Source organism: Trachurus japonicus, chromosome 10, assembly GCF_045865225.1.
Source record: "Trachurus japonicus isolate A0001 chromosome 10, Traja_1.0".
Classification (NCBI taxonomy): Eukaryota; Metazoa; Chordata; class Actinopteri; order Carangiformes; family Carangidae; genus Trachurus; species Trachurus japonicus.
In genome coordinates this window covers 12975244-12986140 of record NC_140916.1, presented here as the reverse complement: position 1 = coordinate 12986140, position 10897 = coordinate 12975244, and the positions used below count along the sequence as shown (strand labels likewise).

The following is a 10897-nucleotide window of genomic DNA, read 5'->3' as shown; positions in this document are numbered from 1 at the left end:
GGGCCCAGAGGGTGTCGGTGGGGGTCAGAGCTGCTATTTGAAGCCACCGTTGACATTTCATGTTGGAAAAGATACACAAAACACCTACAAAGAGATCCAAAATGGCCCGGAATAGACTCAAATTGTTAAGAAAGGGATTCAAAACAACTCAGAGGAGACACAAAATTGCTACAAATACAACCCAAAACACAGAATTTTCCAAAAGATGCAAAATGACTCGAAAGACGAGCAAAATTGCCACAAAGAGAGATGGAAAAACAAGGAGACCACATAAAGAAACACAATTATGTCAAAAAGACACAGAATTACTACAGAGTGAAACCAGAAGACGGCCACAAAAAGATGCCAAATGAACACAAAGGGAAACACAAAGAGCAGAAATGACACAACCGCACTGTTTGTAGTCTCAGAGTCTGGGGCTTTTGTTCCAAGTCTATAAGAGTGAGGGACCTTTTTCCATGTCTGTGCCCAGGGCCCCTTGTCTCAAGACACATCCATTTCCAGCCCTGTGCCTTATTGTTTCTTTCTTTTTGTTTTTATTTCTTTGTGTATGGTATCTTCCCTCTGTGCCACCTCTCTCCCCTCAGTGTCTCCTGTAACACCACAGACGGTCTTTGTGAAAGATGGGAGAGATCACAGAGGATTTCTTTCTATCTGACCCTGGCGTGCCCTTCATCTTCCTCTCACAGCTTGATCTATCACACACAAGTGCGTTTTTATTGTTGTTTGGCAGCCAGCTCTTGGCCCATGGCTCTACTTGTCTCTCTCCGCCCCTCTCATTATTACAGAGCCTTCCTCTGTTGGGAATAAGCCAACATATTTGCATTTCCTCTGTACTGCATTTTTTTGTGGCATATGAAACCACTCCCATTGTTAAAGCCCAGGTTCTTTCAGATATTGTGGCACAGAAGCTCTTATGATCAGATAAAGGTCATTCATAAAGAGTCCCTCATCTACGCTCTTGAAATATTTATCATCAGCTCTTAATGGCTCCCATCAAATAATAAGAATACTTAAGTACCTCATAGAGGCAGTTTTCAGATGTTGGACAAATAGTGATGGGAATTGATAAAATTGACTGAAACCAATGCCACTATCAATTCTCCTTATTGATCTGATTTTTCTATGAGAAAAAAAGTTTGTTCCACTCAGTCACACCTGACTTAGTTGTACAATGTAAACCTTGGACTATAAACGACGACAGCATCTTTATTATTCATTTTATCAACTGCATTAGGCCCCATCAAACAGGCTCCAGCAGTCTCCATTTCAAATATGAAAGGCTATTTATACGGCAGTTCAGCTGTATACACGATCGACTTTGTTTATTGAGGGATGTGCGCATTGCATATTACCCTCTCTGCCCAGCTAATAAGCACTTTAAATTCGATATTTAATCAATAGTCAGTCCATCTTGCATCAGTCCAGAGTTGAAACCTTGACTCAGAGTTTCTGGACTCTTCCCTACAGAGGTTTCATTTGATGCACAGGCGTATGGACATGTTATCTTTTCTGAGCTTCAATGCATAAACACTGTTACCTGTTGCCAACTCTGGAAGTGGCTGGAAGGACGCAGACCAAGAGCGGTGTTGCCATGATATGTAAGACAGAGATGCACTGCAAGTTAGCACCTTCATAAGCCTACATACAGTAAGCCTGCTGCTTTCTGACACCAAACTTGAAGAGGTGGGACAAAGTTTCCCTGATTGCTGTTTGAGTTATTCACCATCATTACATTTTTGTTTCTCTTTTTGCGAGTAGAAGGATGGTTTCACTTCATCCTCTCATCAAAGTTTAAACAGCGTCTGCCGCTTTCATGTGAGGGGATTTCGGGGACCTTGCGTTGTGGGTGTATATATATCGGCCTCGCTCTGAAAAACATGCATGTATCGATCAAAGGAATCGATAAGCCCAGAGGGTACACGGTGCTGGTGTTTCAGACTACTTGGAACCGGTTTCTCAGCTGGATCCAGTTCTTAATTCCCATCTGTATTTATTCGCAAGTGTGGCGGTTTTAATCCAAAGACGCTCTGTCTCTTCCTGCCTGCTTATTTTGGCTGTGTCTGTCACCATATCCGTCTCTCCTTGACCCTGTCGAGCAACAAATATCCATTGTGCCGAGAAAATGTAATCATCTGCTTGACAATGTAAAAAAATTAAATCCCTCTAACATGTCCAAGACGTGCGCCGTCGCCCCCTCTTCACTCTCTCGTGCTCGCTCTGATCTTTTCCCACACAAGTGACAATGTTTATTTTTTGACAGACTTTCTTATCTTGCTGCTATACTAATCACAAAGTGTATGCACCATATTTCATAACCTGTTTCACAGTGCTTTGTTTTAGAGATATAACAAGGTGAATATACAGCATTTACAACAGATTGTTCTGATACAGTGGCACATTAAACAGATTTATGCAGTAATATTATCTCGACTAAGCCCATGTCTACAAATGTGAGTTTATTAATTTTGGAGCAATTAATTTTAGGGAAAACAAAGAGATGTTTTTATTTGGCCTGATTCCCAACTAACACAACATTTTGATTAAACCCCTCAATAACAGGAGTCATAATTAAAATCAACTACATTGTCCTGTATGCAATTGATAGATAACGGTCAAAGTGTACAGGCACCTCTTTGGCAAATCTCTCCGGCGACTTGGCAGTGACAACAAGTGTTGTCTCTTTGAAGTGTCAGTTCATATATATTATGAGGGCCGCAGGGTATTGTGGCATTGCGATTGTTGCATCAACACAGCAGACACTTTGTTAACAGCCTTTTAACATTCCCCTGCTACAGCTTATGGGTTTCATTTCCCCCCAGGTCTCTGCATAATAAGGAGAGGTTGTTCATTTAATCTGAACTCACTACAGCAAATGATTAGATGGTTAACTCTCAAAAGCTGAACAGGCGATCATCAGAATAGTAGGTAAAGTAGACTGCTTTCAGAGTTTACATTCTTTGCATGTACTCTGTGACGTGATTACTGGCGCCATCCACTCAGTGTATTTATCTAATGAGAGTCCAGACATCGGTATTTTATGATAACTTAATTGTATCAGCTCAAAAAGAAGTCTGGAGGAGGTATAGCTATTTCATTTAGGGAGAAGTCTGTGTACTTTGTGTAGTCCCGCCTGCCACCTTGGACAATGAGTAGATCTACTTTGGCCCCAAAATAAAACATGTTGTGTGGGACTTTTACAATGTGTGTCATATGATATAACATTGGCCATCTGCAGCGTAGCCAAGGTTATCAGTACCAGGCATGGATCCACAGATCTTAGGCACACATGATGGGTATGATGCTTGTATTACAGTAGCTGCAAAAGAAGGGATTTGCATTTGACCTCTATTTGACCATAGGCAGAGTAGTCAGGGGTTTTTTTTCCAAGTTTTTTCTCCCCCTCAACTTTTAAATTTTCTGTTTTTATCTGAATGAAATGGCTATTTGCATAATTTTCCATTCATTCAAAGGAAAGCCTTGAATTACACTCTCATCAGTGGTGCGGCTGCCCTCTTTTCATCTAAAGTAAGCAAAAATGAAAGTAGTAAATGCTGTTTTACTGAGTGCCTAAAAATGGCCACATAGGGAACATACAGTAGAACACAGATAGAAACCAGTTTCTCACCCTCTTGTCTCCTTCTTCTTCCGACTGTTCCTTTAAATCTTGTGATATTCTTGGCTGTTATCTCCTCATCTCTCCATCAATGTCTCCTCCCCTTGTCACTGCCTTGCAGCTTTCAGTCACAACTCCAGTCAACCATCCTAACAGCTGAAGAAAGGTCAACCATTAAAACAATAACAATGACCTTGATTCTGACAGGTTTAACAGATAAAGCAACTGACCATAGCTACACACCTCATGACTCTTACTTGTACTCCAGGTGTTATATCACTCTGGTGATGGATGGGCTGGTTCTCTCTGTTGGATCATCTGGAGGTTACACCCATGTTGTTGCTGCTGTTGTTGTTTTTTCTTTTTTTCATTGTGTCAAAGCTTCTGTGTAGAGCATGAGGTCAGGCTGTCAAGTTTCTCCATCAAGTTTGATGACACGTAACAGTCCGTGTCATGCCTGTCTGTGCTGATGAACATTTGTGTGTGACCATGTGTGCTGCTCTTGCCTTCAGGGACCATAAAGTGCCGCTCACTCTCTTCTGTCCAACCTTGGTTTATCAATGTAGCGTGCAAGAGAGATGGAAACCTTGGGCAGCTGCTCTCACTATCTTTTTGGTTTAGAGGGAATTAGCAATCCCATGCTTTTTTATAAAGTAGAAAAAGAACATGTCCCACAAGGCTGGGTATGGCTGCAAAGGGAGTTCAGGTTTGAGTGGCAGGGAGATTGGGAATTAGATGGTGTTGCATGTATGATTTGAAAAGGATGACCTAGGAGACAGCACTGTTCTGTTTTTTTTAATAATAAAAAGTCCAGTTAAAATTACATTTAGTTGTACTTTTTTGCTGTCAAAAAATACCAACATGTGTTAAGAGGTGTCAAGATAAAAAGGTCTTTGGGGAAATTTTTAAAAATGCTCTTTTTCCTCTTGAGGTTGTGTATCAGTACTATTTGGTTTAGTGCCTCTGACAGGGTGAGCTTAGCAACTTTGCAGGATCATTTGAAGGGCATTAAGGTACTGTTTTGTGTGTACAGCAGCAGTGGTGATTGTCACACTACAATAACTTCAGCTAAGACAAGATGTCAGCAAACATGGTTGGGGGATTGGGGGCTCCTGTTAGACGCTATTGGAAAGTGAAAAGACCATCAAAGGCTAGCTAGTTAGCATTATAGAGACAAAAACTAACATTGACATTGACTTGATGCTGAACTCATAACGTCTCTTCTAGACTGGTCAGTAAACAGCCATCAGTGCTAATGGGCAAAACGTACAAATAGCTAATTTAAATGCTGTTTAATATGCTGATGTTGAGCATCTAATTAGCTGTGCACTTTCCTTTGGTGAATGTTTGTGTGGTCAGTCGTTCATTAAGGTAACTTGAAGGACGTGTTCATTTTTTGAAAGTTAAAAAAGAAAGAAAACTTAAGCTGTGTACTAATGTGCTTGTTGTTTAAGGTCTTTGGCTCTAGTGGTGCACAGTAGGCTGCTCTCATGTATAAATTTCTCTCTTTTAAGTTTCTAATTTTTTTTGTCAAAGATTTTCTTTTTTTTTTTTGAATTTCAGAGCAGTTATGTGTAAATGGGGAGTTATTCCATTTCTCTCTTCGTCTTTTGCACAGGCAAATATAGACAATGTCATTTCCTATCAAATATATAATAATATATATATTTTTTTATCAAGCATCAAAATATATATATATATTTTTTAGTTTTTTTGAGGTTTACTCAAAAAGCCTAAGGGCCTTTACATTTTGAAGGCAATACACACCTTCAATCCCCGCAGTCCCAGTATCTCATCATCTGTGATTACTGTGGCAATGGATTCAGAGCCATTTGGATGGAGAGGCATGGGAAGATAAGAGCTCTGGTTGGTTCAGTGGAGTAGATGACATTTCCTCATTTTCTGACAGAGGTGTCAGTAAAATATATGGATTTCCCTGACTAATTGTTTGTTTCCCGCTCCTGTGCTGTAATTGGCTGGTAATCATAAAATGTTCTTGTTGCTGAACAGCGGTGTTCAATAACATGAACAGACAAAATGAAAGCCTCCTGAATGATTCAGTTTTTTGCTGTGAAGCATTCTGACAGTACGTCTTTACATTTCCCCACGTGGCTGCTAAAATCCTCAGTCTCCATGTCATTGTATTATGGTATATTGTGGGCCTTGGGGCACTGTGCTATTTCCCAAGGAATCATTCCTCCACTGTGACCTATTTGGAAGTACTCCAGAGCATTTTATTTTTTCTCTTTCATGGAAACATTAGTTTATTCTACCCTTTTTTGAGGCGTGTTTATAGATAAAAAGATTTTTTCACTGAAGAAAATATCCCATATTTTCTGTTTAGACAAAAATGTGTTCAGTTAGGCCCTTTGATGCCGTAAGTAAGTAACAGCCACCTTATCTGTCATCTGTCCAACTGTAAACTCTCTTGGTTACACAAAGAAACTTTGCACCAAGGCTCACTCTGTGAAATCTCATTGGCTACAGGAGATGACCGGATAATGATTTAATTGGTCTTGTGAAAGAGCTGCAATTTCTTTCATTGGTAAATGGATGTCAGGGAAGCCATTAGATGGGAGGCAGATTCATTACATCGCTGCACCCTCTGCAGTCCACTGATGGAGATGTCTTTACAGTGTATGGATCTATCTTTCCTATGCTTGATGCAAGAGATAGAGGTGCTACTATAGGGCACTCATTGAGACCCCCACCCATTATGAATCTCCTCCTTGTATAGCAGTGCTTCTGTGGGGCTCCAGTGGACTCTCATATTGTAGTTAATCAATGTCTTGGGTAGGATCTCATTTCTCTGGTCTGTTTTTGTCTTTCCTCAGAAACTCATGGGAGTTGGAAAAACCTGGAGACAGACACTGTATCTGTGGTGAATGAATCAAATAGACATTCAGTCTGTAGTGTTGCCATGTTCCCTTGTAAAGTTACGCCGTGAAACATGATGAACACCAAAGCTGAAGTAACTTTTCCCAAGGTCTTGCACATGCTCTGACATCAGTCAGCATTGTTACCTTCAAGTGTGACAGCAAAAGATAGGGGAATACTCCAAATGGCTCCACTTCTCCAAGGTATCTTACCTTATCCACTGACACCTGATAAAAAATGATTTATGTTGCTCTGACCTTTGATGAGGCAACATCACACCAAAATGATGGAGGCTTTTCAAAGAGAAATTCCTATGCAGTCTATTAAAAGTCTTTGTGGATACCCCAGCTCTAATGAGAATAACATGTTTTTCAACTGCATGTTTTGTGCTCACTGTTGAAGTGTGATTTATGACTAAGAATTCCCAACCCAAATCCCCCAATATGTTAAGACGATCAAGAATATAGTCCTATCTTCCCCAAAACAACACATAAAGCCTTGATGATGTCAACATCATGAGCGCCATGAGAAAATACTTCACTTTTCCAGCTCTGTAGAGGTGAAAAATTCACTGTCTTTGTCATGGAGACTGAAGGAGAATAGTGCTTGCGCACATCATGTCTTGAACCTTGTTCCTTCATCAAGGACTTTGTTTGTATTTACCAAGGCTCCCTGTTGACAAAGAGAAAGGGTCACAAGAGTGAATCGGTGCACAAAACCACAACTGATGTTCCTGTAAAAGTCTAATTGGACAGTCTGTTGTTGCTTTGTGTGTCTGCAGTATCACTAAGAGCTACAAGGTCTTCCTCTGCACAGTCAGACTCTTGCAAGATCCTATCAGCAACTGCTGAACCATAAATGTGCATGTACATTCATCTCAGGATGCTCGCCGCTGACAGATATTTAGGTTCTTGCTGTTTTGCACTGCTTCAACTCGGCTTTGTAGCATCTGTCTGTATATATCTTGTTTGCTGTGTGTCATTTGTGTTTACTCTGTTTTTACGCTCATATTTTATTGCCATACATCACTCACCAAACACTGCAGGGAAGATGCCCTAATGTCAAGCATATGTGCAGGGAAACAAGTGTTGGATAACTGCTTGAAATTCAGAAAATTAGCATTTGACAGTTGCTCATAAAAACTCTTGATGGGTATGTGCAAGGAAAGAGAGACGCGAGAAGAAGATTTCTTTTATATACTAACTGGTAACAGTATATTTTCTCATTTATCAGGCATCAACTGTATGGCAAATACAAATGATTAATGGCATTAGATAATATGTATTAAATATTAATTGACTGTGTTTTTGTAGATGATATATTAGTTTAGCATTAAGTCAGAAAACCTACATTCCTGTGTTAAGGAGCATCTCATCTATCACAGTGTTAAGATGGTGACATTTTTTGTACAGTATCTTGGGAATTGCTACATCGCTAACATTAATGTTCACGGCAAATATTTAACTTGCCAAAAGGGTCTTTTGAGTATCTATGTCAAGATCAGTGTAGTGGATGATAGGAAAGTAGTTATAATAGTGAAGAAAACCTCTTCACAGCGACTATACAGCTGTACAATCAGCTGTAATCAGCATTTTGTAAGATCAAGCTGTTGGATATTCTTCATCGGGAAAGTAAGTCACCTGACCTTGATCTAACCGGGCTGGTTTCCAGTTGCTGGAGATCACATTTAAAGGCAAAAAAGTCCCCGCTGACATCTGCTGATGTCTGTGGGTTTGCAGACTTAAGCCAGTTACTGAATTGGATTTGCTTTCAGGTTATTAGATATGACAGTGTCGGCAAGTTTCAATACACACCAGGAATGACTATATCATTCAGTCGTGCATGGTCAAAGTCTGAGAGTAATCAATGTGGCTTCTCCAGGTTTGCTATTCACATGCTCAATAACAGGTCATTCCACTATATGTTCTATTCACTTCTCTGTGAACTTGATTTGATGAATTCATGTTGGTCTTCACAAGCAGTTTTTATTTATTTATTTATTTTAAAAACAGCTACTGATCACAGTTCTTATTTATTCTGACTGTGCTGTTATTTCAGTGATGACAACCATTCATCAAGTCTCAGTGGTGTTTGACATGTACTGCAGACACAAAGGTAATTCATCACAGTCCCAGTTATATCATTGGAAGATGATATTTCAATTACCAGTTAGCATTTATAGTCCTAGCCTTGATCCATGTGTGGGAAGCTCTAACATCCATGAATTCAGTCAGCTGCCAAATGATGTTGCATTGATGTCGCTCTGAGGAAATCTTTACCTGGATATAAAAATATGAGCAAACACGAGCATCATAGCATGTTTTATTCAACCCTCACTTCATCTTGTTTGAGCTTCTGAGCTGCACTTGAATCCACCAACTGCAGAGAGCTTGTTTTACTGCATCATTGTGCAACAGCTAAATATGAGGGAAAAGACTATAAACCAGTCATAGCATCATTAATGTAACTAATAACATCAATGTACATTAGTATCACACATCCATATCATCTTAAATATTTTCTACATTTTTTTAACAGACAGTATAAAGGCAAAAGACATACAAAGACAGAATCAGTGCTTTCATCCAGGGCATCACAGCTGACTTCCTGCACACATTAAATGACAAGGTAATGTTGTGTCTCTATCCCTCTGCTCAACACATTCTCAGACATCTGATCATATGAATCTTGATTAATTATTTTACATTTCTGATGTCTGCTGACACAGTGACTCCAACCACATTATGTGTAAAAAAAAAAAAAAAACTTTTATATTTACTCTTTCTGCAAAATCTCTTGTTTGATTGAACTGTTGAGTGGTTCTGATGAAAGAGGTCGCCTGTTTTCTGAAGGAGAACCATTTTCAAAGTCACTCACATGAAAGTAATTGAAAACCTCCATATTAATGACGGAGAAACAAACAGATTCCCATGCCCTTAATCTGTGAAATTAGGAAAAGCAGTCTGCTGACATTTACATGCAGCTCATCTGTGACAGGATAACAAAATAGACATAAATGCATTTCTAAAGGATAACTTTGAGAAATTATTGCAAGAAGATGTATCAACAAAGGAGTTTCATTGCCTCTGCAAATCTCCAGCTGATGTAAAACCAGTGAAGCGAAAAATGTAGGATGTAGAATTTCTTTTATTTAACCTCTATTTAACCAGTTAAGTTATTGCTAACAAATTCTTATTTGCAATGATGGATCTAATCTTGTGTCCATGTGTTTATTGTCGAGTTATCTCTTGATTTTTTTCAAATATAAAAAAAAAATTGGAATGATTTTGATCATTCTTCCTGAACGTACACATAATTATATCCAACCGAAAGAGGTCAGGAGTAGTGAGCTAATTACAGCCTTGACATAAAACCTTTCTTGATCCGAAAGTTTTGATCAGACTTCTCTTGTAATGGTAATCCATTCATGAACTGCATTTCAATTCAAGGTTGGTCTTTAGGTTATTTCAAAGTCAAAGTATGAGAACTAAAAGCTTTTTTTCCGCCTCTTCTTGATTTTACAACTTTGAAACTTTGTTGGTTGTGCAGTTATTTTTGCCCACCTAATACATTTTCTTTTTTGTCTCATCACTCTTCTTTTTTCCTTGAGTTTGATTCTAAAGCTATGTGTAGTTACAGAGGCGATTTTAGAGTCTGCTGGGGCCCTAAGCAAAAATCCCCAGGGGGCCCTCCAACCAGTGTTTATCACCGTCATTTTATAAATAATCGAACACTGACAAAAAATGTATGAAATTTAAACTTTTTTTATTCCAAATGTCCAGTTATGGTGACATGTCGTCTTCATGATGGGCAGGTGTTGCTGTCTCACTGGAGGTGGACGTTCAACTGATAGGCTATATGACAAAAAAACAAAAGACAGTTCTACTTTAATTGATAATATACCATGCCCTCTAAAGATTCTTTATGACAATATAGGCCTACACTTACAGTTTTCACTGTCAGCACTGGGAGGGGGCACTTTGTCCCTTTGTTTTGCTGAGGAGAGATAAGAGAGTGATTTTTAAATGTTTTCCTTGGGTATAGCTTTCATAGCACCAATAGCTTGTTAACTTTTACACTTTCATATTATTATTATAATAATAGGCTACTCACTTCAATACTGTAACATAACTTTACTATGTCACCCTGCTACCTAGCAAGTTAATAGTGTTGTTACTTGCTGCCAAGGAGACCACGTTAAGTTAACTTGCTTTTTTTTTTTTTTTTTTTTGTCACTTAACGACCGTAACCGAGTGGAGCACCAGAACCGCACGCACCGAGTCCCTCAGTCAGGTGCAGTCCCACTGACTGACTGACTGACTGTAAACGTGAAGTAGCCTGGTCACCACTGGTCTGAAGCTAACATTAGCTGCTATTCAAGTGTCTCCCAGTTAGACTATTAGC

General features: G+C 39.2%; 1 long non-coding RNA gene across 1 annotated transcript in view; it reads left to right on the top strand.

The window, feature by feature from the left end:
- The window catches only part of LOC146979498 (uncharacterized), an 81635-nt gene extending 80780 nt beyond the window's left edge, over positions 1-855 (top strand). The window contains exon 4 of the long non-coding RNA XR_015036801.1: positions 588-855. This is a non-coding gene — a long non-coding RNA (uncharacterized LOC146979498). The remainder of the gene's footprint in view (positions 1-587) is intronic.
- Positions 856-10897: the final 10042 nt, after the last annotated feature.